General features: G+C 41.7%; 1 protein-coding gene across 5 annotated transcripts in view; it reads left to right on the forward strand.

The window, feature by feature from the left end:
- The window catches only part of LOC135414011 (transcription factor ETV6), a 135530-nt gene that overhangs the window by 196 nt on the left and 111211 nt on the right, over positions 1-24123 (forward strand). Inside the window, exon 2 of one of the 5 annotated variants that reach the window (XM_064654240.1) lies at positions 14851-15026. The exons of 2 other annotated variants lie outside the window; for them this stretch is intronic. The gene's annotated coding sequence lies outside the window, so the exon portion shown is untranslated. Of the gene's footprint in view, positions 1-14850; positions 15027-19237; positions 19393-19930; positions 19979-24123 lie in introns of those variants that run through there. 2 more of the 5 variants (XM_064654238.1, XM_064654239.1) reach the window with 2 other exon arrangements.

Raw genomic sequence — 24123 nt, forward strand, 5'->3', positions numbered from 1 at the left:
TCGGGGCGGTGGATTTCGCTGTGTTTTGCCCAGGGTTATTTTGATGAAAATAACTGTTTTTCTCTCTTCCGTTTTACGCCGCGCGAAGTGCAGTCCCGGGAGGTCGCGCCCCCCACCGCGTTCGCGGGGTGCGGCAGCGCGGAGCGGGGCGCTCCCCGCGCTGGCTCCCGCCGCGGGCGGGGGAACGGGGCTCCCGGCGGCTGTCAGTGCCCTGCGCAGCCCCAGGGGACACGGCAGCCGCGACCCGGGTTTGGTGGTGGCGTGGTTCTTCACGGCAGGGAGCTTTAAAGGGAGCCCCAGAGCCCGGCCCGGCCTCCCCCGGGGCCAGCTACCCGCCGTTCCCGCCAGCAACTTCGTAGAAAGTTTTCTGCCGTCCGGGAGATGCAACCGCTGCTGCTTCCACCAGCGGTGAGTTGTAGGTTTTGGGGTTTTTTTGTTTTGTTTTGTTTGTTTTTTATTTTAATTTTTTTTTTATATCCGCATTAGTATGTTTTATTTTTAGGCGCTGCAATTACTGGCATCGCTTGCCGACCGGCAGGTAGGGGAGCTAGGACTGCGCAGCCCGGCCCTCTCTACCAGGGACTGGGGCATGTGTTTCTCGGTGCCTTGGCCTGTTGAAAAGGAGGTTACCCCGTGAAGTTTCTTGTTTAAAGTGGAGGTAGCATGAAGCTGAGACAATGGAAGCAAAATTGAGTTTCCATTTTTGTCCAGACCCTTCCTATCTAGCAGCCCATTAGAAACAGTGCTTTCCTCTCTCCTTTGCCTCTCAGTTTTGTGTTTTGTTTAGGAGACACTTTGCCTTATTGCAAACCAGGAGTCTACCTTCTGCTCCTGACTAATTCTGCCCGAGTAAGAGATCTTTTGTGGTTGTCTCTCCCACTCTGGAAGGAAGAGGTGATTTCCAGACTCTCTCTTAAGGAGGAGAGCCTAGCATAAACACTTATTCAGCATGATGTTCTTTTGTTTGCTTGTCCCGTGTGTGTTCGGGGGAGTCTTGCGTTCTATACGGTATGAACACAATTTGAAAGCTTCTGGGTGTATTTTCTCTTGCTGAGTTAAATGCAGTCAGGCCTGTATCCCGTGAAGTCTCGTGGCTTAGAGTCTACTTTGACTTCTCATAGCACAGACACACAAATTGGATAATGGGGTATTGTAAGTGCGTTACAGTATTGGTGAAATGCTAATGCAGGCAAAACGTGTGCAATTGACTCATTGAATTCCTATATATATAAAATTAAATATAACTACTACTTGTCTTTTTTTAGTAAACCCTATGGGAAGGTAGGATGTGTTCTCTGGACAGAAGAACACAAATGAATGTCATGAAAAAGTAGTGTCATATTAGTTGTATTTCCTTGTTTTTTCACAGTGTCATTTTGAAAATACAAGGCTTACTTCTGCTCTTACTGAAGTCAGGAGAAATTCTACTGTTGATTTCAGGAACTGTAAAGCTGGTTCTTCCCTAGCCACAGTAAGGTACATTATAGAATCATACTGTAAGGAATCAGCTACCTAGCAGGAGAGATACAAGCAAACTTCTGCTTCAGTCTTGTAATGAATAAATGCCAAATTTTCATTACATTTAGACAGACATTGGAAAACTTTTTTTTAAGTTACTAATTCTAAACGTTATGATCTGAACTTACTTTAATTTTTTAATGTATAGTTTGTTTATGTGCAGTTTCCATGCAGACCCTTCCAATTATCTTGTCAGAGGACAAAAACTGCTGTTACTGGCTTCTCTGGTGGTTATTTTGATGATTTCAAATACAGAAAGTACAACTTTTCAGACAGAAATGTGAACTTCAAATGAAAGCTTTTCTTCACGAGTTACCCATTCCGGGTAACTTTCACTTCAGCTTTTCAAACTACCATTGTTTCTTTGACTCTTCTTTCAACCAAGCAGTGTTTGAGGTGATTGTACTCAGCAGCTGGATTTAAGAGAAGCTATTTAACTGGTAGTGTGATTATATGAGTACAATTGATAGTTTTTTCAGTGTTCCAGTCTGGTTGGTGGCATGGAGCTTGATGTTGAGGCAGAGGAGCAAGGTCCCTACTGTACCCCAACTTCGCTGCTAAGCTGCTGTGTTGTTCTGAAAAGTAGGCAAGTATTGTGCTACAAGGGTGTCAGAAGTTTCATTAGGAGCCTGTGAACTGGAAGCAGTGGTGCTGGTGACTGTGTTGTTTTGTTGTTCTTCTGCTTGGGTTTTTTCTCCTCTTCCTCCTTGGGTGTGGGACAAGGGTGCACGCAGTAAATGCTGTAATACCTGTGGTGATGAACCATGGAAAGCTTCAGCAAAGAGTTAAGGCTAGTGCTTTGCTTATACCCCAGCTGCTTACTGACTCCTTCTCTGAGAAATGAAAAATACAGTGCTAATATCCAGACCTTGCCAGCACTTGGATGTGTGCTTGCCTGGTGGATGGCAAGCAGTCCCGCTGTGCTGTTGTAGCACAGAAGTTAAGTGTGTGTGTAGAGTCTAAAGCTGCAGAGAGAAGTTATCACTGGGGTTTAAAAAATAAAACCTTGGGGGTCAGAGATGAGAATGAAGTGTTTGCTATAGCTTAGAGCATCAGTATACTCTCTGCATGAATTGGTAGGCTTTGGGGTTGTGTCGGTCTCCAGTCCGAGACGGTCTGAAGCTTTGACTCTGCGGTGGGTTGGGAAGGGGTGTTTGGTATGGTTGTCGTATTCAGACACTTTTTTTTCCCCAGTTGATGGAATATCTGTGTTGGTAGCAAACCTATTCCTCTGATCCTGAGCCATAGTAGTTAACTGATTATATTATTGTAAACACTACCACAATGTTGGCACTCATTACAGTATTGGCAAGTGATCCTTTCGGCCTCACCTCTCCTCCCACAGATGGGAGAACTGAGGCACTAGGAGAGTGTAAACATTTTGCAAAGGCTTTCATGAGAGCAAAAACTCAACAGGAGACAGGATTAGGAGTTTAGACACAGCTGATGATTTTTGTGGTTAAGGTCCAGTTCATGGTAAATTCTATTTAAAACTTCACCTGGAGCTTTCTAATTATCAGGATCTCCTTATTTTTTGCCTGAAATTATTATACCTTGAGAATATAGCCGTGGTGTCATGCAGAGACTCAAAATTCAGTAGGCAAATGGAAGGGTCCCAAAGAACACAGTTTATTTTCCTTTTTATAGATATGAGTTGTTTTGTTTGATTTACCATGTGACCATACAAACAGTTGTGCTGGCACAAGTGTGGAGTCGTGGGGAAACTAAAACTGGGGATATGGGGGGAGATCAGCTGCTTCAGGTCTCCCAGACCAGGGCTTCTCTGAGCCCAGGCTCCCTTGTGTGCCACCTGGCTGATGCTTGAGCTGAGAGTGCTTTCTGTGGGCAGCAGTGAAGGCACAGAGCCTTACTGTGATTCAGATTTCACAACTGGTTTCAGTGGAGGTTTTTTTCTAGATGCACGCTGGGGGATATAGGCACTTTCTCTTGTGTTGACCTGTATGTGGTGCAGGTATACAGGAGTCAGCACAGTAAACCTGTAGCTCCAGGACTTGTCTCATGGGTGCTCATTTTGGATTGGAGGATGTACTTTGTAATCGTTTAAAATAAGAGAGAGGAAAAACAGAAAAGCCAAAGGGCAAACAATCAGCAGAGTGTCTGAGCTTTCAATCTTAGCTGGCTTCCCCAGATTTACTTAATTTTTAGCTAATAGGTTATGTCTCCTAATACTTCATTGATGCTGTTTTTGCAAAGAGCCCTCTCCCACTGAAGACTTCCCATGATGAAGGACTGTTCAGCATCACACAGCCAGAATCCCGTTACCCTTAGCCAAGGCTGAGTATCTGTTAGTGCACAGTATATGCCTTAATGTTTACTAGTTAACTTGTTTACTAGGAGGAGGATCCTTCTGGTACTGTCAATGGCAAAACTCATTAAGTTCAGTGGGTGTAGGATTGCATGGTAGAAGACCAGAGTTTAGAAGTACATACTGTTTAACACCTGATAAATCACTTAATTTCTTGGCACCACCTAAATTGAATCCCTCTGAAGCAAAATTTTACTAGCACTGCCCCAATTAAACACCAGTCTTTAGTATTCAATGTGTCACTGCAGGTGAGGGCGGTTTCCTGAGAGGCAACCCATTAAAACAGCATCTTGAATCTGAAATGCCCCAATGAAACAGAGTATACTTTAGTGATAATTTATATGCTTATTGCACCATGTATCCCAAAGTGTCTTTTGGAGGGAGGTGGCTAAGTGGTGCTCTGCTGATAGAAATGATGATAAGCAGGAGATGAAATCTACACATAAGTGACGTTTCTGCCTTTTAGAAAAATTATCTGGGTTCTTGAGTATGTGTCTTCTGAAGTCTTCTGACTAAAGCTTTCCTAATAAAGTGCTTACTGTGGGAAAGGGCTCTCCCTAAGGCAGCCTGTGTTTTTAGCCACTCATGTAGTTCTGACCTACAGTCCAAAAATTGGATAATTTGTGTTTGGGTTTTTTGCATGTGCTTGTTGTGGAATATTTGTAGTTTGCTGCCTTGAGCGGGGCATCCCTGAAGAACCAGCAACTCAAAATCCAGGGCTTCTGAAAATGATCACTTTGGCTGTATCTGTGAAACAAAATAATAATGAACTTACCTATGCAGGGCAGTGGCAAGACTTAGCACTTGTAATGCAGCATGGAAACAAATTGTGTTTATTAGAGAAATCAATGATAGAGTGATCCAATTTGTTCCTGGCTTTTTAGTTCACACAGCATTTGGGAGCAGGGGAGTGGTGGTGGTTGGTTGTCTGTTGGCTTTTTTGGTGTGGACTGCCTACCTCTGCTGAGCAGTCAGAGAGAGCAAGATCTTATGGCTTCACTGTGTCCTCATGTTTGTATCAGCCCCACATGGGTAAGCTGGCATTTCTGTGCCTGCAGCCTGCATTGAAGGTGGCTTTCAGAGAGGCTGGCACATGTTGCAGGCATAGCTGTTCTGCCACAATCCTGTTCCTGGTCCAGGGCAGGAGCACCTGGAAGGGATGGTAGCCAGATGTGACTGCTAGAGCTATCCCCACCACCTTGCCCTGACCACAGCCCTTCCCAGGGCTCCCCAAAGCTGAAAGCAGAGGAGGCTGCATACTCAGTTGTCCCAGGTGTTATTCTTTCCTGGTGGTAGGAGGGCATCACTTTCTATTAGATCAAATACAACTTCAGCATCTGACAAGGGAGGACCCCCTGGTAAAGACAGTGGATAATGATCAACTGCTAGCATTGTCACAAGAACACTATTTTTAGGATGTAAGGTGTCCCCATGCCTCCTGAAGGAAGGAGGCCACCTAGAACAGCCCATGGGTGGGATGTTCCTCTAGGCATTCATGAAAAAGCCAAACCAAGTTCCAGGTTTATGCTCAGGTTCAACCTGAGCAAAGAGAGCAGACAGGCCACCAAAACTTCTGTGCCTTTAACAGTGGAGTTGTGGCAATTGATTCCTGCAAGTGTGGGTTATTTTTCAGGTTTACAATCCAAGCCAAATTTAGACCATATTGGTTCTAATGTTGTGGAGTTGTCTTCAGGCAGTGTTTTGTTAAAGCACAGAAGAGAGCTACTCTCTTCATCTACTTCTTTAGTAGCATATAGGTCTCAAGATTAGAGACCTTTTTTTTTACAAAAATGGCACTGCTGGATAAAATAAATGCAGAAAACTCCAGCCAAGATAAAGGAGTTTGAAAAGAGTTAAGCTTTTTACTGATAATGGTATTGCTCATCTTCTGTAATGCTACTGAGCTCCAAAGTGAACAGGGTATAGCAATTAAGGAAAGCTATAAATGATTCTTCATCTAAATGATTTTCCAAAGGTTATTCCTCGTTAAACCACATGCAATGTCTTTGCTTCTAAGTTGTTCTTCTATAGTTTGCAAATACTTTCCTAGTTAAGACTGGAGAGAAAATTGGTATGAAAGAGATTCTCACTGTAGTGTGTGTGTTGGTGTTCTATGGAATGTTTGCACATGGGTGTAACTGCAAGAGCCAAATGTTAGTACAACTCCACAAAAAAAAATTTGAATATGACAGCTGGACCTCACATGTTAAACTATTAACAATTGGCTAATATGAAATCCCGAGTTTGGATGTTTAATTTTAAAATAACATTAAATGTGATTGTAAGTAGGAACGAGTGATTTCTTGGGGGTTTTTGCTTGGGTTTTTTTGTAGGTTTTATTTTGGGCTTTTTCTAGCTAGCTCAAGTAGAGTCTGATCAAGAAATTGTAAATTATTTGTTTTGGGAGTTTAATCTGGAGAAAACCAACTGGCATCCAGTCAGGATTATCCTTAAAACTGATGAAATGCAGGAGAAGTTGCAATTCTTTTCTAAAAGTGAAAATCTAGGAGCTTGGATTTCTACCAGGTAAATGAAATGTCTAATAAAACTGCCAGAGATAGTAGTACTATAGATAGAATTCAGAGACAGATTTATCCAATTAGTAGGGCTACAACAAGGCATTCTGTATCTGTGAACTGCATTTTCCTTTCATCTTTCTCCTTTTTTTCTTATAAAGGATTTCACATAAAAGTACTTTCCATCATTGATGGAGCACTGTAAAGCTCTGCTGATGTTCTTGGAGGTGAAATGAAGCGAACCCAGCATTACAGCGATGCTGGGGAGCTCCTTCCCACTTTCTGGGAGCTCCTTTGAGGTCTCTGTTGTGATTCACACCATGACAACCAATCCTTTTTAGTTCTGGTGGGTTAGGACTTGAGATTGTTGTTTCACCATATTCCCACTTAAATGGCTAGTTCTCATCTTCCTACCTGTGATGTGCTTTAAAACACGAGCAAAGTCAAGCATTGTCAGACCTGCCCAGGTTTGAGGTAGTAGGGTGTGAGGAACTTCAGATTCTGGGATGAGTCTCACTGGAGGCTATCAGAAAAAATATTCCTCGGTAGATGGGTCCTCCCTTGCCACATCTGTGAGAAGCTGTTTGGAGATTTCCAGTGGGCACCACTGCAAGGCTGGTTGCAACTTGAAGCCTGCAGAGCAATCAAGGTAGTGCTGATGGGCAGTTGTTAGCTGTGTCACTGCCTTTCTACTGTGGTGGCTGTGGTCCCAGCAGCATCATTCCAGCTCCAGAGGAACAGCTCCCTCCAGTTTAGAGCACCACTGTGCTGGGTTGGGCAGCCTGGTGTAGGCACATGTAGGTACCAGATGCCCACCTGGCATGGATAACCATGCCATGCCCATGGATGCCCAACTCAGTGACAGACCTGCCATCTCCTCGGGGATGAGGAAATGAAGGGCTGAGCTGTTTTTACAGAGGGATGAGGATGCTGCTAAGGGTGCCAGGAAGTGCACCAAGTTGCAGGAACAGGAGTGCTGATGGGTATAAAAGATACTTCTCAGTTGGCAGATTGAGTGGTTGTGTCACTGAGCAAATGGGGAGACTGTGGGAGCAGCTTCCAGGAGAAGGTTATGGGCTGTAAAATATTTCATGGCATGTGGCTTGGGATATGTATCACACATTGCACAGTAAACACCGAGCTCAAATACACTGTCCTAACAAACTGCCTCACACCAGCTGAGTCACCAGAGCCATCCATGACTGACCATGTGCTGGCTTTTGTTACCTCCCAACAGGGACAAATTACAACCTCAAAGTAAGAAGAGTGAATTGATGGTGTATGCAGTGCCAATTAGTACAGCCAACTGAACCATGTTGACAGGCAGTGGCTGCAGGCTTGGAGAAGTAGGTAGAAATTACAGGGTTCAAGTTTTTTTTTTTTCTTGGTAGTTTTGAGTGAGGTACTCCTTAAGGCTTTTCTGCTTAACAAATACAGTGAGGTCTCTTTGAGCTGTTCAGTACTGTTTGCTGATAGACCTCGCAGAACTGTTCTGGCATCTGGGTTCATATTTTTGGAAATGGTTTGGTTAGTGAATACAAGAGACTACTGAATTCAGTTTTCAGTCTGGGGTGAAATGGGCAAATAAAACCATAGTGGGAAAGCAGCAGGCAGTAAAATATAAAATATCTGTATATTGAAGTTTGAATCTGTGCTGTGTATCAGTTCTGATGATGGCATGCTCTTCTGACAACTAGGCAGGTTTGCAGTGGCACTGAAAAAGACACAGAAGTGAGTAGTGAAGTTACCTGGGGAAACTTCCACAGGAAGAGAAGCTATATTGCCAAGTACTTTTTGGGTTGGAGACTGCTGAGGGAGGTATAATAGAAATCTCTGAAATTGCACAGCAGTGTAGTACAGAGAGCAATTTCTGATAGTACAAAACTAGAGGAGGCAATGAAATTACTAGCCAGGAAGATTAAAACAAGTACTTATTCCATCTGTGTTAAGTTCGGGAAGTCAGTGCTGCAGGATGGTATGAAGGCTAAAAGTACAAATGGATTTGAAAAAGAAGGTAGAGGAATATGAGGATGATATTAAGATTAACAGCCTGTATGGGGGGAAAGCCTTTCTCAGGGGAAAGATTGTTTTTTCTGTTTGGTAAGCCATTCCTGAAACAGAGACTTCTTTTCTTTTGGGAATCAGATTGCAGGCAAGATAGCCTTGCTTGATGATGTATAGGCATTCAGATGCTCCGATGTAAAATTTTGCACCCTGGAAGGATGGTCTTAAGTGCTCATCTCTTCTGAATTATTTCCTAAGTCTCAGTGCCGGCAGTCTTGATTTCAAGAAGGACTAGTTAATTGTTAATGGGAAGAGACCTGAGGAAGAATTTGTCTGTGACTCAGAGACTTGTGAAGTCAGGACTGCTAGGACTAGAGATTACTAGCAAGAGATTGGCTTTGCTGCTTTATTTACCCAGATTGAAATGAAAGAGGGAAACCCCTTCAGGGAATACGTGGAATGGGAATTACAGATCAGCATTTGAAAAAGAGAAGTTTTCGGGTTATGGGGAAAAGACATTGTTTGCTTCTGGGAGCCGAGTGTGGGTTACCTGTGCTTTTCCAAAGGTCTCCCAGTTCCCATTATCACTCACATGAAATGTATAAAAAGCATTAACTCCTTTTCACGTATGTGACAAATGATGTCCCAACTGGAGCTTGTAGCAGTGGACATAAGAGTTGCTGCTTTCACTGCCTGGCCAAGTGTTGAGACGCTGAAGTGTCTCACTTGCTAAGAAATACTGTCATTTGTACAGACCTTGCATCACGCTTTGACACTGAAGTTTATTTTTTTTTAATGGCAAACAGAGGAATGACTATACAAAATCAATTCTGATACTGTTTTGTATGTGTACTTTTTAGTTATTTTTCCTAAAGAGAGAGTGATTTGCGGTGTTAGATAGCCATTAAAATGTATTAATATGCAGCTAAATATGGCCTTTAATCTAAATTTAGTTTTCCTTTCTGCTAATATGTACAATGTCCACAGATATCTATTTAAGTAACTGCATAGCCTCATACAGATTTAGTTAGGTTTTTATTTTGGAAAATAATGAATTACTTTTTTTGCTGGATTATTGTTTTTGGTTGTTGTTTTTTTTTTTACTTTTACATGCTGTTTATGATAGACTACACTTGGCTTTGCAGTGAAATGTAATTACAAGTGCAGTCTCCTACATCAAAACCCTGAGCATTAAAAGTAGTTGTAAAATAAAAAAAAAAAAAAGGGTTTATTTTTGTACATGAAATGGAAGTATCTGATACATTTTGAAGTAATATTACATAATAAATAACAAGCTTTTTATTAAGCACATGAAATACTGTTTTTTTATCACACTGATTGTTTTCTGTCATGTTCATCTAGTATTATTTGCTCCCTCACCCCTCATTTTGGTTGACTGGAGGAAGAAAACAAGCTTCCTGTTTCTGCGACTCCAAAGCATTTTCCAACTTTGGGTAAACTAGTCATTGTAATGAACTAATTGATGAAGCTGAAAAAAGAAAATATTCTCTCTTTATCTGTTAAAGCTGGCTTGGCTCTTCGGCAAGCTTGGAGTCTAGGTGTGCAAGAGTGGGCCTCACTTGTTTGAATGGTAGAACTTTCTTTAATGCTTTGGCACTAAATATTATGCTTGGGATTTATCTTCAAAATTATTTTCTGCTGTTGTAGTTTTAACTGGATCTCAATACACTTTAGTTTCACGTTTGTTTTAAATGAGGAAAAAAAAAACTTTAAAATTTCAGTTTTTAAAAGAAGAGGCTTAGAAAAATTGTAAATGTTTAGACATAATGCCTTGACAGATCTTGAATACACTGCTTGTCAGAACCTCTTCCTCTCTTCTTCATATTACCCTCTATACTGTGTTTTAATGCTTTAGCGGTGAGACCCATCTTCTTTAGCCACGGGAGGCTGAAGCAATGGAAAAGCAGCTGACATGAGGGATATTCCTCCAGTTTACCCTGAAGGTTTTGCTTTGCAAACAAGAAGGGAAGCCGTCGTAGATGCAGAACAAGCCTCCTGGTTCCCTTTATAATAGTAGTGTTCTTTAAAAGAAAAAACAGGTTTTAACTCATGTCCTATAGTAGAGATGTCTGTATGCTTTTTAAGATATTCACAAGTCTCCATTAGTTCAATGTTTTAGTATGTTTGTTGTCACAACCAGTTCCCTGTGAGGTAGAGAGGTAGGGTTGCCCTGCTTCACAGATGGGGAATGAAGTGGCGTCATGTAGTTTTTTGGTGCCTACAGCTGCAGCAAAATAATGCTATGCTTTACCACTGTGGTCTCCTTGGGCCCTTTGCCTGTGCCTACCTGGGTCTCCCCCTCACTGTTTGCTTGGCAGATGATGCTGTGCTTAGACTAGCCTATCCCATCAGACATGCTTGCTCTTCTTGCTTGAGTTGAGAGCCTCACGGTCCTAGTGCGTGTCCATAGGGGGTGAAGACTTGAAGACATCATTTCAGCAAGTTCAGTTACAAGGTGAACTTCAAATACTGGTGAAAGAGAGGTCTGTTTTCCTTCAGTCTAGACTGGGGTTTCATAATTCTCTGTCTGTTTTTCGTTGGTCCACAGAGCGCTCTGTCATCTGAAAAATACTCATTCACTTGTATGGGCCTTGGCCTCCATTTTGCTGAAAAAGAGGGAAAAGTCTGTCCCAAAACAATAACTGAAGTTCTGTAGACCCAAACTGCCAGCAGGTGGTTGGCAAAGCAATGAAGAAAGTGTGAAAGCCGTGGATTGAAGGCATCGATATTAGCCCCGTTGATGATTTGCTTACAAAGGACACTGAATGGCTGGCCTGGAGCAAGACTTGGTTTTAGAGCATATTTAAACTTAAACCTTATAGTGGCGATATGCATATTTAAATTTTCATCTTCTAAAGAGAAAAAGCAGCAAAACCCCCAAAAATTAAGGGAATTAATTATTAGAATTGGTTAGAATGATAGCTTTTGGGGATGGCGGAAGTTGCTTTCTATATAACACCTGAGAAAAAGAGCCACTTCTGACTAGTCCACAGAATATTTTTGTTCAAATTACTTGCTCACAAAAATGAATGACTTGGTTGGTATCTATACTTACGGAAATAAAATTACTACATATACTTGAAAAATACACATTTTTTTATTCAGAATTTGTCCTTGTGGATTTTCTGAGGAAACTTATCATAGTCTTGAAAGTTCCAACACACTGGTCACCTACAGGTTTTTGTAGACACATGCCGCTGGTGATGATACCAGGTGAGCAGTCCTGCACTTCAGGGTTGAAGCTTCTGTCTTGACTTCCTCCAAGGTTCCTAGGGTGTGCTGCTCTCAGCCTATCTGTGCTCACAGCACACACTCAGAAATTTAAAGATATTCAGCACTGCTGCAAGATGCAAGCTTTGACATGGGGAGACTCTCCACACATATATAGGCAGGGAGGGGGTTGAACCAAACAGAGATCTGGTATCTATTTTCCTATATATCTACTCTAAGCTATGAGACTGGAGGTTATTGTAAGAAGGAAAATAGGAGCCAGAAAAATAGGATGGGATTGAAAGTGAAGGAATTAGGAAGTGATGGCAAGGAGTTTGCTGTGGCAGCAACGGCAAGCAGCTGGGTCCATTGCAGACTCCTGTGAAAATCATAAAAATTTGCTTTAGAAGGTCTAAAAATTTGCTTTTAGAGAGGCAGAAGCAGGAAGAAGCTAAATTGGGAAGGGTTATTTCTCATTGTATGGGAACAGGGAGGATTAGATAGAAGCGTCCAGCAGTTTTAAACAGGGAAGTATGTATGTTTTCATACAACATACAGTGAGGTTAACAAAACTGCTGCTGGGAGTTGTAATGTAGGGACAAACAGGCAATTGGTTTCAGAAGACAGTTCACACTAGATGAGTCTGTTTGGGACCATGAATTGCAAAGATAACAGCTGTGGTCAAAAAAAGCTCAGAAAGCCCCTAACCTGTGGATTTCTGGGGTTGTGGGCAAGGGAGAGTTTATTCCTCTAACCCTGAGCATTTCCTGTTGGATGTTGCTGGAAATGTGGTACTACCTTAGACAGACCTTTGAGCTGACCAGAACTACTGTGCTTTTCCACTTCCATTTAGGACTTAAATACTTTGGTGCTTGACTCCGTACAGATGCCTCTGACAAGTGGAAAAATAACAATTGAGAAAACCTCTCATGTGAATCAGACCTTTTGCTCTGTTTCTTGGTCTTGTTGTGATGTTTCCTCAGCAAAGGTAGCCTGACCATCTGAAATTCATAAGAAGAATGTTCTTCAGGTTATGAAGGACTTCTCAGTGAATTTTGTTTGGGAAAATCCTTGACTCTTCTTTTGGGCTGTGATGCTATTTATTGGCATAAAGTTCCCTGACCTATTTTATTTCTCAAGGTTCTCTCCCAAGATTTGGCTGATGGAGGGTGGAAAAAATAGTGAGATTTTTAGATAATTCAAATGCTGCGTGCTGTGTCAGCCACACATCTTCTGATGTCTGGTAAGAGACAAGTGAACACAGTTCCTTGCAAGACAAGGATGCGTTTCTTTAGATGGAACAAATATGTACCCACATGAGCCACTGGGTGGCTGATGAACAGGTATTATACAATACAGGGGCAATTCAGCAATTCTATTAATTTATTCCATTGACATGCCTGAAACCTGTGTTGGAGTGACTATTTTGATTTGATAGTTCAACCTCTTTGCCTTTTAGTCCCTGACTCCTCGTTTCAAGTTCCTAATAGCTGAGAAAATTGATGAGAAAGTGTTGTTTATGGAGTGCCTGGACTTTGGTTTTCTACACATAGCCATTAAGAAATGAGTAAGCCAGCAGAGAGGACCTTGTTGTGGGACAGTCTGTACACTAAATGTTTACCTTCAGTGCAAGTTGAGCTATTTCTCAAATATCTTGTGCTACTGCAGTTAATGAGCAATTAGAAGTAGAAAAGTGAGCTGGCTAAAAACCAAAAAACTCAACCTGCAAATGCTCGTGTGTCCTTTACCAAGAGCCATATCTGGAATGGTGTCCTGCAGCGGGCAGATACCATAACAGCTTGCTCTCATGTAGGTATACATAGTTGTCTGGCTTTAGGTAGAACTTAGTTGTGATGCCTGTGAAGCATTACTTGCTCACTTCTAACTCTCCTGAGGTCCTGTCCCAGTGCACCAGCCTGGATGGTCCCTCTGGGGACAGGCTCTTCCTTTGCTGTTTCCAGGTGTTGTCTGTAGAGCCTCAATATCTAAAGACATTGTACCTGCTTACCACTACATTAAAACAGGAGCAGAGTTTCCCAAAAGATGCTGATAGCTGAAGGAATTCTGTTTTCCCAGTGTTAAACACAAGGAAGTTAATTTTATCATTCCATACAAAAGTGAAGGAAAGTATGTGTACCACATGTGGAGTCTGGACCTGCACTTTCATAACTCAGTGCACAAGCACAGCAGCTACATGATCCTGTGACCAAAGGCTGTATTATTTGCTCAGGTTTTGTAGGTAATCTTTAATTTCTTACTCACTGATGTTTGCACTCAACTACTTAGCTCCTGAATTTCCCACTCAGGCTTTGGGCATTGGCCAGGTCTGTGTTACCTGACATCAGAACCAAAGTTTTTAAGTATTCATGCCTATTTTTGTCCCTTTAGGCTAGATAGATTAACTATAGTAAAAATGGTCACTGGTTGCGAAAAACATGACGGTTCTTTTGCAGAGAAGCTGTCTCTGCCTTGTTTTTAATACCAGCAGACACCAAGGGTCTGAAGCAGCCATGGTTTGGTCTTCTAGTGTGAATGAAGGGTAGAGCTGTTGCCTGAGGTATGAATGAACCTTCTTATATCAGTGTGAGGCCTTGCTGCTGTCATCTGCAGACTTCCAACGGTGCTGTGGCATGCTTTGTGTTTCTGAACACACCTTGGCTGAGCTGTTTAGGTTTAATTGTAAGAGAACGCTGCTTTAATAGAAAGAGGCACTTGCATGTATTGAGTTTTCTGAAATAAACTGAAAACACTGAAAGCCAAACCTCCCCACTTTCATTGCAAATCCGTGCTGTTCTGTACCACTGATGCTGACAGTCTGGACCTGTTTAACCATGCAGCAAAGCAGGAACCCTCCCTGGGTCAGGGGAGGAAGTCTGTCCCACATGCCTAACCTAGAGGTCATTTTAGAGTTTCTATTAAAATTGTGTCCTCAAAGGATGCAAACATGGAAGTGTTATGTTCAGTCCATAAATGACTCTTTGACTCTTTAAGCCATGCTCACCATAGCTTTCCTAGGTGTATATGCTATTTGATATGAAAAGTATTTGTGACATCCTTTCTATGGAAAGTGAGGCCAGCTCACTGGTCTTGTTTTATGTTTCTTATATCTTCTATGCTGGCCTTGCAACGTGGTTATAAAAAATATACCAGTCTGCTTCATGTCTCTGACAGGCAGCATGGGGAGTGCAGACACAACTCACTAACCATTCTTGCTCCCAAACAGTGGGTACCACTGATGCTGTTGCTTCTCTGCAGCTTCAAGAGGTGACTGATTACCTGTCTCCTCCCTTGCACCAACTCAAGACTTTGCAACTTGATACAAGACTGCTTTCTACTGCTCTTAGTGCATCAGATGGAGGCATCTTTTACTCCTGAGTCTCTGCATTGCCTGCAAAGTTGGAAAACTAACTAGTTTCACATACTGAGGAAAGGTTTGTTTTCCCCCCCCCCCCGCAAAATGTAAAACGTTCAGAATGTCTCTAACAAATATGAAATTGGTGCAGGAACTACCTCATTAGTTCAGCTTACTTCTATCCCTCTGTCTTCTGTTCATCTGGCTATTATTTTATTATCATCTCCTTGTGTGACTGGAAGAAATCTCCAGTTGTTAAATCCCTTTTAGATTTGTTTAAAGTGGTTGTCTTTCTTGGTTTTGTGTCTTGTCCTATGTCAGAAATGTGATGTCCTTTCTTCTACTATTCCTTGCTGAAAACTTCACACGGTATAAAGAGGTACCTAGGTGCCAAGTTAGTAGTACTGTAGTACAGAAAATAGTATTGTAGACCTGTTCAGCATGGACTGAATGGATATCAGACAGTGAAGAGGTTTGATGCTGAGTGGTTTTGTTGAGTTTAATTTAAAAAAGGAGAGAACTTCTATTCAGTTCTCTGTGAATAGACAGCCATTAGTTCTTGGGACATTGTAATTATCAGATATGAAAGTGCGATATTAATTTTTAAATTTTAAATTTTTTGGGGGGATGGCAACAAATTAGGTAAGAATAGAAATCCTTGGTTTAGAAATGTAGCTTCTACACTAGCCCTGCTGCATGTCTGTGCATTACCCTTCCTGCTTCTCCTGCCAGTGCTCCTGTGTCACTGGTGGTGTGGACTCAGCTCTGTTAAGGGACAGCAGCTCTGACCTGACAGTCAGCTCCCAGGCATTTACTCAGGCATTACTCCCTTCATTTTCCTTCTGTAGGCTGAAACAGTCTATGTTTGCTACCTTGTTTGAGAACAGGCACTTTCCAAGCTGCAGCAGCTGTTTGTATATCCCTCTTAGATTATTTGAGCAGATGCACAGAGGATTTTGGAGCTGCCCCTGCTGGGCTTACTTTAGTTTCTGAGAGTTGTTTTTGTTAGCTCCATTCTTGAATTAGATCAGCTCGATCAATACAACAGACAAAGAAAGGTGTGTGTATGTGTGTGGGAGGATGTTTTCAGCCCTGTAAATAATAATAATCATCATTATCTCCAGCTCTTCAGTGGTCACCTCTTTCTTCTCCCATTACTGCCAAAGACTGTTCCTGCATGTTTTACTCCTGAGATAAGGTTTCCTTTGGAAGTTAGGTGCCAATTTGAGCTTCACTTAACAGCTTTTCCGAAAGGTCGTTAGAAGTGCTGAGGGAGAGAAAGCTTTCTTTAAGCATCTTGCCTGCCTGTGAGGTATCCCTATGAAAAACTGTGGGTTCTTAAATGGGTTGAGAAAGGGCAAGGGAATAGGTTCCTGGAAGAGTTTTCTTTCCCTCGGGGACCCCTGACGAATTTTGCTTGCACTTGTAGTCACTTTGCAATGAGAAAAAAAATGCCCCTTGCTCTGCATTTCTTGGAACTGAGTCTCACTCACCACTTACATCTCTAGTAGTGCTGCTGCGTGTTTTTATGTACACCTGCTGACTCCCATGGTCCTGCAGTGGTTGTGGATTTTTTGCCTTCTGTGGTTTGAAGCAGAGTTGCTGAGGTCTCTGTGTGTGTGTGTGTGTGTGTGTGTGTGTGGGAATAGCCGATTAGAAAATGAGAGGTTGGGAGGCTCAAACAGCTTCCTGAAAGTGTGGGAGTACAGGCCAGAGAAAGGAAATCTTTTTGAAGCTGTATCAGTGCTTTACATGGACGAGAATAGCAGTGTATTGACAATGCAGTCTGAGGGTAACTGTTGCTGTGTAGCAAAGTGTTACTGTTGTAAAAATCGCTGCTGTCCACTAGCTAAACAAATTCTTTCATCATGAGTGCAGTTTTATTGGTATGCTGGAGTCCACAGTACACACTTCCTGCTCACATAGCTATGTTAGTCAGACCTGATGAACGCTGGTAAGTCTGCACATGTCTGTAGTGTATGTGCAGCCCTTATAAAAATTATGGAGGAGATGTGAGGAACAACTCAGATCATGTCTTGGGACATACTCTGCCCCTGGGAGGAGGGACAAGATAGCTGTTGCAGATCTGTAATGTGAATGGTTATTACTGGTCCAGTGGTTCTTGGGTCCTCCCTCCAGCTTGTAGAAGGTCCTTCCTGAGAATGATTAAACTCCTTACTTGAAAGACATGTCCTTAGGTCCTCAGTGGAGTGAAGAAGCATTTTGGTTCACCTTTCAGCTGCTGTTTCCAAAGGCCTTACAAAGCAAATCAGTATAATTTCCTTTGTTTTTCTAATGGGAAAACTGAGTCAGAGGGGAGGAGCAGGGGTGAAAAGGGAACAGCTTATTTAGCACCTACAATCCTAAAATGAGAATAGCAACCTGTTTTGCTTTAGCCTGGTGCTTTGGGCACTTGTTCAATAAGACATTTAAGCATACGCTTAATGATAAGCATGGCAATGGCTTACTTACCATTTCCTCCTTTCAGAGCATCATAAACAGTACTTTTTACTGAACACAAACTGCGGGGCTGTTCCCACTCGTGCCAACCCGTTGGAATCACCCAAGCTGTCAGCCAGGACACAGCTGGTGTAAAGGATGTCAACATCTGGCCTGTAGAACCTGTCTTATCATTAGGGATACAGAAGGTGGAGGAAAGAGACATCTTAACAGTGAGGAAGTGCTAGTAGTTGGGTTGCAGGAGATGGAAACAAACTTGTCTTGACAGGTGCCTCTTGCATGCAGTTGCCTTGAGAAGAGACTCCTGAACCTCCAGGTGAGCTCAGAACAGTCACAAAGAGACAGCACAGGGTCACCAAGCAAACACTTTCATACAGTGCTGTAATGATCGTTAGTCATTGAGCATTTAAGCAGTGTAGTACCTCTGGTTAAAAACAAGTAACAACCTAATAGAACAACAAACTCCAAACAAAATGAGCAATACCTGTTCCAATACATCTGCTTGCCTGTCTTCAAAGAGAGTTTCAGTCTTCGCAGTTGCCCTGGCATAAAATGTCGCGTGGTTATGCTGAGAGGCAGACTTGTGTCAGCAGTGGAAGCTGCTTTAGTGAACCCCAAGGTTTGACTCTCAACCTGACTTTTTTTAGAGCAGCAATTTGTCGATGGCAAGATCAGGATCTAAACTCAGGAACTGTTCGCAGGGTTGTGGGATCCCAGTGCCTAGAAAGAGTCTTACAACTGCATTTGCTGCTTGTGTTCTTTTCATACGTCATATGAGACACCATTTTTTTTTTCCTCTGAAGACCTCAGTTCACTATATCCCTCTGGGCATGTTGATCATCTTGTGGTCTTGGCCACTGATTTTGGAAGGATATGATTCAGAACTTTTACCTGAGTTGGATTTTCTCAGTGAGGTTGTTTATGAGAGAACAAATTTCAGGATAATATCTCAGGATTTTATATACTTTTGTTTCTTTCCATCTGTAGATCCAGGATTTTTGTGAATGTTTCAATCTTAGCATCAGGACTTAATCCACTCTGATTAGAACTAGTGGGAGTTTCCATTACTAATTGTGTCTGACATAAATTCCAGCTCATAAATTTTAGTCAAAACGTATTATGTTATTGTTATATGCTACACTAAGTGCAATATAGATTATATGTATCATAATGTTATGTGCAATACACGCTGTTGCCTGTTACATTTTCTTTTAAGTAATGTTACTTTCTAAAAAGAGACTATTGTAGGCTGTCTAAAGAGTTAGTGTGAAGTAGATTTTTTTTTTTTTGTCCAATTCTGCAGACAGCTGGATTTTCTTACGGGTGACTCCTTGAGCTCCCTGCATGCTCCTTGTCTGTGCCTCAGTATACGCTGCATTTAAAAAAAAGAAAACAAATGTAAAATTTTAAAAATGCAGTTCTGTTGTAGTACTGGGAGACTTGAACTGTGCAGCATGCAGCAACCCTCAGATATTTTGTTCCACAGATGTGGATGTGATGTTTGAAACACGTAGACAACTTCGTTTCCACAGAGAAGCAAATTCTGTAAAGGATTGAAGGGGGTGAATTGGTGTCTAAGGATTGTACATGGAAGAACAGAAATTGGTCACTGCCATAAAGGTACTACTAAATTGGTAAGCATTGGGTTAACATCTTAACTCCATAGCCAGAAGGGTTAAGATTTATTTAAATAATGTCTACATAATGATTTATTAAATGGTTAAATGATTTAATAAAAGGTTGAATTAAATTTATTAACTAGTAGAAAGCTAGAGCTGCAATACAAGGAATATTTTCTCATTTTTCTCTTTTGTTTTGCGAGATGCACAGGGCAGACAGAACTGATGGTTCAGAAAGGGTTTGCTCATCTTCTGCAACACCTCAGAAGGTCAAGATTAGACTAACAGAGCCCAGCTAAAGAAAGAGAAAGGAACATAGTCTTTCCTCCTTAGAAACCTGCAATTTGTGATGCAAATTAATGGCAGGTACGTGTACTAATTTTGAAACTTAGCCTTAGCTCACCCAGGTAATTGCCATACATGAGATTTACATCAAAAATTTTGCTGAACTTCAATAACTAAATTACCAGAGTTGTGCAGAACTTGTGTGATCTAAGATTCTGTGGTTTAAGCCTGGGTCCTGTAAATGTCTACTGGGATTTTCCAGGCCTGGACTTAGTTTTGGCCAAATAAAGGTTGAACATCTTGATGGTTTGAGGGTGAAATAATTGAAAACTTTTATATTTACACTGATGATTATGGCTAAAAGACTAGAACAACAGCTCTTGATCTGAACATTCCCAAATTTGGAAATCTGAAGTTCACATCTGCTTAGAATTTCTAGATGGAAAGAGATGGAAAGATTTTTATCCTTAAAAAAAATACTAAATCACTGATGCTTATACTGAGCAGTCACAAAATAAATCCCTCAGGAAATACAAAACATCATATGGAATGATTTTCTTTTTTTTGGCAGGGGTTGATTGCAGCGCTTCTCACCTCTATGTTTTCAATTCACACTACTAATTTCATACTGCTAAAGCTAAAAAAGAGGACGGTAGTTTAAAGCAAGGTGTGTATCGTGGTTAAACACGGTTTGAGGCTTTTTCTTGGACCGTCTCTCAGTGAGAAGGCTAAGAGTTAATTATTTTTTCTGTCTCCTCTTGATGTATAAATGTAGTCTTCACACACCGCGAAGAACACAGTTCTACAAATGCACATGGGTCCCGCTGGGTTTGGCGGGATTACTCGTGTGTCTGAATGCCTGCAGGCTTGCAGCTCAGTTTTATTTTATTTTATTTTTTTTTTTAAGAATCCTTTTTAAAAATACACAGGAATTAAGCAATTTCCTTTACAGAGTACCTCAGCCAAAGCCCACTGAAGTCACTGGGAAGACTCCCACTGTTTTTAGCTGGTATTTGCATCTATCCCATATTCCTTACGGCCTAATCCATTGGGTGTGTGTATGGGAATGCATAACCATCTTAAGTCTTCTAGAATGACTGTCCTGCTGTACATTTATTATCATGGAATAAATTGCCCACATTACTAGCAACTTAATTATTCTGGAACAAAAATACTGTGATTCCAGAATTGTCTCTGTATAGAGAGCTACTCCAAAATAAAAATTGGGCAATGGCTTCATGTGCAGTAGCTCTGCTACTTGGTTGCTTTCTGTAGGCAAGATGTTTTTAAACTGATGCTTGAGGTGAAAGGCAGTAATGTGAATCCCTTTTTACATCAGCACAGCCTGTCTTCTGCAAATTTGTCCTGAATTATTGTTATCCCAGTTTATAAAATGAAACTAAAATATCCAACCCCCAAACCCAAGTTTGCACAAGCCCTTACTGTAGGCTCCAGCTAAACTCCTGAGTGTAAATTTGGATCTGTGTAGATGCACCTCTGTGCCTGTGACTTTGGTGGGACACTGTGTATGTGCAGATACCCACTGTGCAGATCTGATGACAGGATGGTGATCCCACGCAAGTGAGAGAGCACAAGTGTTACCCTTTGTTTAGCAATGAGTGCATGGGAAATGTGGAATAGGACCCAGGTAGTTCAAAGCCCGGGAAGTGTGCTATCTTTGAGATCCCTGAGCAAACCTACCCACTCTCACAGTTTAATGGGAGCCCTATATTATATGGAGATGTTAATAAGTCATTGGGAGGAAAAGCTATATGTATAAGCCTTTTTGCACTACTACAGATGAATCAAAACACTCAGTAAATTAACTCTTTTTGTAATATGTGTATAGATCCTATAAATGGACTTGGAACAGGCTTCAAGGCTGAGATTTTACAGTTTCTATTTTGAGCATGGATCTAACAAGACCTGTAGGCTTAAGCATTTTAAGCTTATTTCAAAGCTACTATATTACTCTTGTCTATCTAGCTATTCCTTTAACACCCTAACTTTTCAATTAACCTGAGTACTGGCTAATCCACTACACACACAGAGAGTATTAATTCCAGACATTTCATAAGACAGATTTTAGACTTTCACCCACATGATGATGTGTTAACTTTAAAGCATGTAGTTTAGAAATAAAGCAGAAGTTCAACTAACAAAAACTCCTTAAACTTGCTTAAAGTGAGACTTATTCAGTCCCTTTTTTTAAAATACATAAATTCATGTACAAATACAGAATTTGCAGGATGAGTTGTTAGTTTGTTTCCCTGCTTTTTTTGCTTTAAATAACCAGATACGTTGCATGTGCTGTTACATCTCTGTAGTGTGTTTGTTACATAGAAGTAGAACTGGTTGCAAGTGTCATTTCCCATGAAAAATCTCAAAAGATTTTTTAATAGATTTTTCCTTTGTAATGGAAAAAGTTCTTTTATGTCTAGTTTCAGAAGAAATACTTTTTTTCCACAAACAGAAAATCAGCCACTTCTGTGTATTACTTCCTATGTTAAGATGACTGCTGTTAATGTCTGTCGTGAATACTTTCATCAATTAAAGTAGATATAGAAGCTTACCAGTATAGCACTGGACTGATCTTGGAGAAATCTGGTTGAAAACCTGGTCAGACATGATGTTCTGCCAGCAATTAATCCAAACTGAAGAGGTGCTGCCTCAAGGTATTTATCATGATATTATTTGTCCCTTCCACCTCCATCCCACTGCTTATGAAAGGCTCTTATTTTCTCAGGTTTGCCTCTGTAGTTGCTTCCTAATCCAGTTCAATTAAAATTATCAGTTTGGGTTTTTTTTTCCTTAATGTATTCTGGATTTATTTATTTTTAGTAGAAACATGTCATTTTTTTTGAATAGTGAAATTGGGAAGTTGAGGTACTGGTCTCAGGGAGATTTACCTATCAGTGGTCTTGGTTGTGGTCTCCTGAGCCAGCTTTTCCCTGTTTCTAAAGCATGTTTTCTGAGTGACATCTACGTCTTGAGGTAAAAATGTTTATTAGAAAGCAAAGAAGTTAAGACTGCAGACAAATTCTGTTTTACAAATAGCAGAGAATCTATTTTACCATTATAGGGAGAAATAAAAAGCAGATGGTATGAATTTTTGACAGTGGGACTTCATCTGCTGGTAGAAAAGGGCTTGTTCTGGAGAGCGGCATGTGGGGTGTGACCTGATTTGCATGCTCTCGTGCTGCAGAGCCATCCCAGATGTATCTTGACCCATGCTGTGGCCAAAGTTCAAAGCAGCCCGTTTGCTGTGGGGCTCCTTGGAGCAGCGACTATCCTTACCCCCTCTTCCCAAATGTATCTGCCATGCTTTGGTGTCCTTACATGTGGCACGGCCATGCAGGGATGATGGTGAGAAAGAACTTGGCCCCTTCCCCTGACTCTGCCATTGACTGGAGAGACAAACTTGGAAATAGGCTTTGCTTGTTTGTGCACTAATAAGGTGGGTTAAGATGTGGGTCTCCTTTGAAAGGTTCTGCATGGAGGAGGTGGCAATGCTGCTGATGTGATGTGTTGTGACTGGTTGCACATGTGCACCTGAAATCTGCCCAGCAGCCCAGTGTGCAAGGCAATTCCATGTGCCTGGCCTCATCCCAGGCCTTGCTGGTGCAGTCTCTCAGTGTTTCTAGTACAGGCTTTGGCTTGCAACAGAATCCTCTTGTTCTGTATGTCAGTGGGGACAAAGAGACTCCTCCCTCTCATAGCCTAAACTGTACTACAAACTTAGGTACCACTGGAATGGATTAAGTGCTAAATGACTGAGGTGCTGTTCCCATCTGCCTATACACTGGGTTTCAGATTCAGGTAATTGAAATTATCCCCTAGCAGCTTTAATCATCAGGTAGTTCATTGCCATGGTGTATTTTGGGATCCCAGCATTGCTTGGGCTGACCTGCTGTCACCAATCTGTTGGCTTGATTGGGCACAGTTACCGTGAGAGGTTGGGAGTTCTTCCCTTCAAACCATGGCTCCTCTGCTGCTCCAGCTATTACGCATGTACTCAGTGTGTTAATGTTCATTACCCTGTATCAGGAGCCTTGCAACATCTGCTTAGCTCAGTTTTTGTCCCCCTGCTAGCCAGCGAGGAAGTGACTGTGCTTTCCAAAAGGGCAGGGGAAGGGAGAACAAAAAAGAGCTAAAGCAAATGGGCTTGTGAGCCTGGTGGTGCAAAGCATCCCTTCTTTCACACCCTCTCTTTTGTACTAAATTTAATTGTTGTGGTGAATGAGCAGGCTTGTACTCAGCAGCAGCGTGTAGTCCCTAAACTGTCTCTGTTTCCTGCTGATTTTATGTTTTGCTAGGAAGGACATGGTGCAGGACATGAGCTAGGATTAAGCAACCAATATAGGCGTCAGTGGAATGACTGTAGTGAGAGACAGGCTGGCTCGCTCTATCAGCGCTGTCTAAAAGGAAGTAGCTGTGACCTATCATGTAACAACAGGCTTTTCCTTCAGTGCTGAAGCCATTCTCTTGTTCAATGGTTTAGTTGCATCCCAGATTGCCTGATGCTGAACATTAATTAAGGAGTCCGTGATCAGATGTTTGCAGTTTGACAGGAGCAGCTGACACTGGTTTAAAAGGAAATATGTTGTAATATTTCCTCCATAGAACCTCTGAGGAGAAACTTTGGTCAGGATTTTTCCTTGATAAAATTCTGCTTTGACATAGTTGAGAGAGGCAGGAAATTTCTCCTGTGACTTCTCATTACAAATGATGTCATCATGAGAACAGCATCTTTTGCTTCCTGAGGATGTCTGCCCTTGCTGCTAGTTTCCCACCTGAAATCTTAACTTACCG

Source organism: Pseudopipra pipra, chromosome 5 (genome assembly GCF_036250125.1).
Source record: "Pseudopipra pipra isolate bDixPip1 chromosome 5, bDixPip1.hap1, whole genome shotgun sequence".
Taxonomy (NCBI): domain Eukaryota; kingdom Metazoa; phylum Chordata; class Aves; order Passeriformes; family Pipridae; genus Pseudopipra; species Pseudopipra pipra.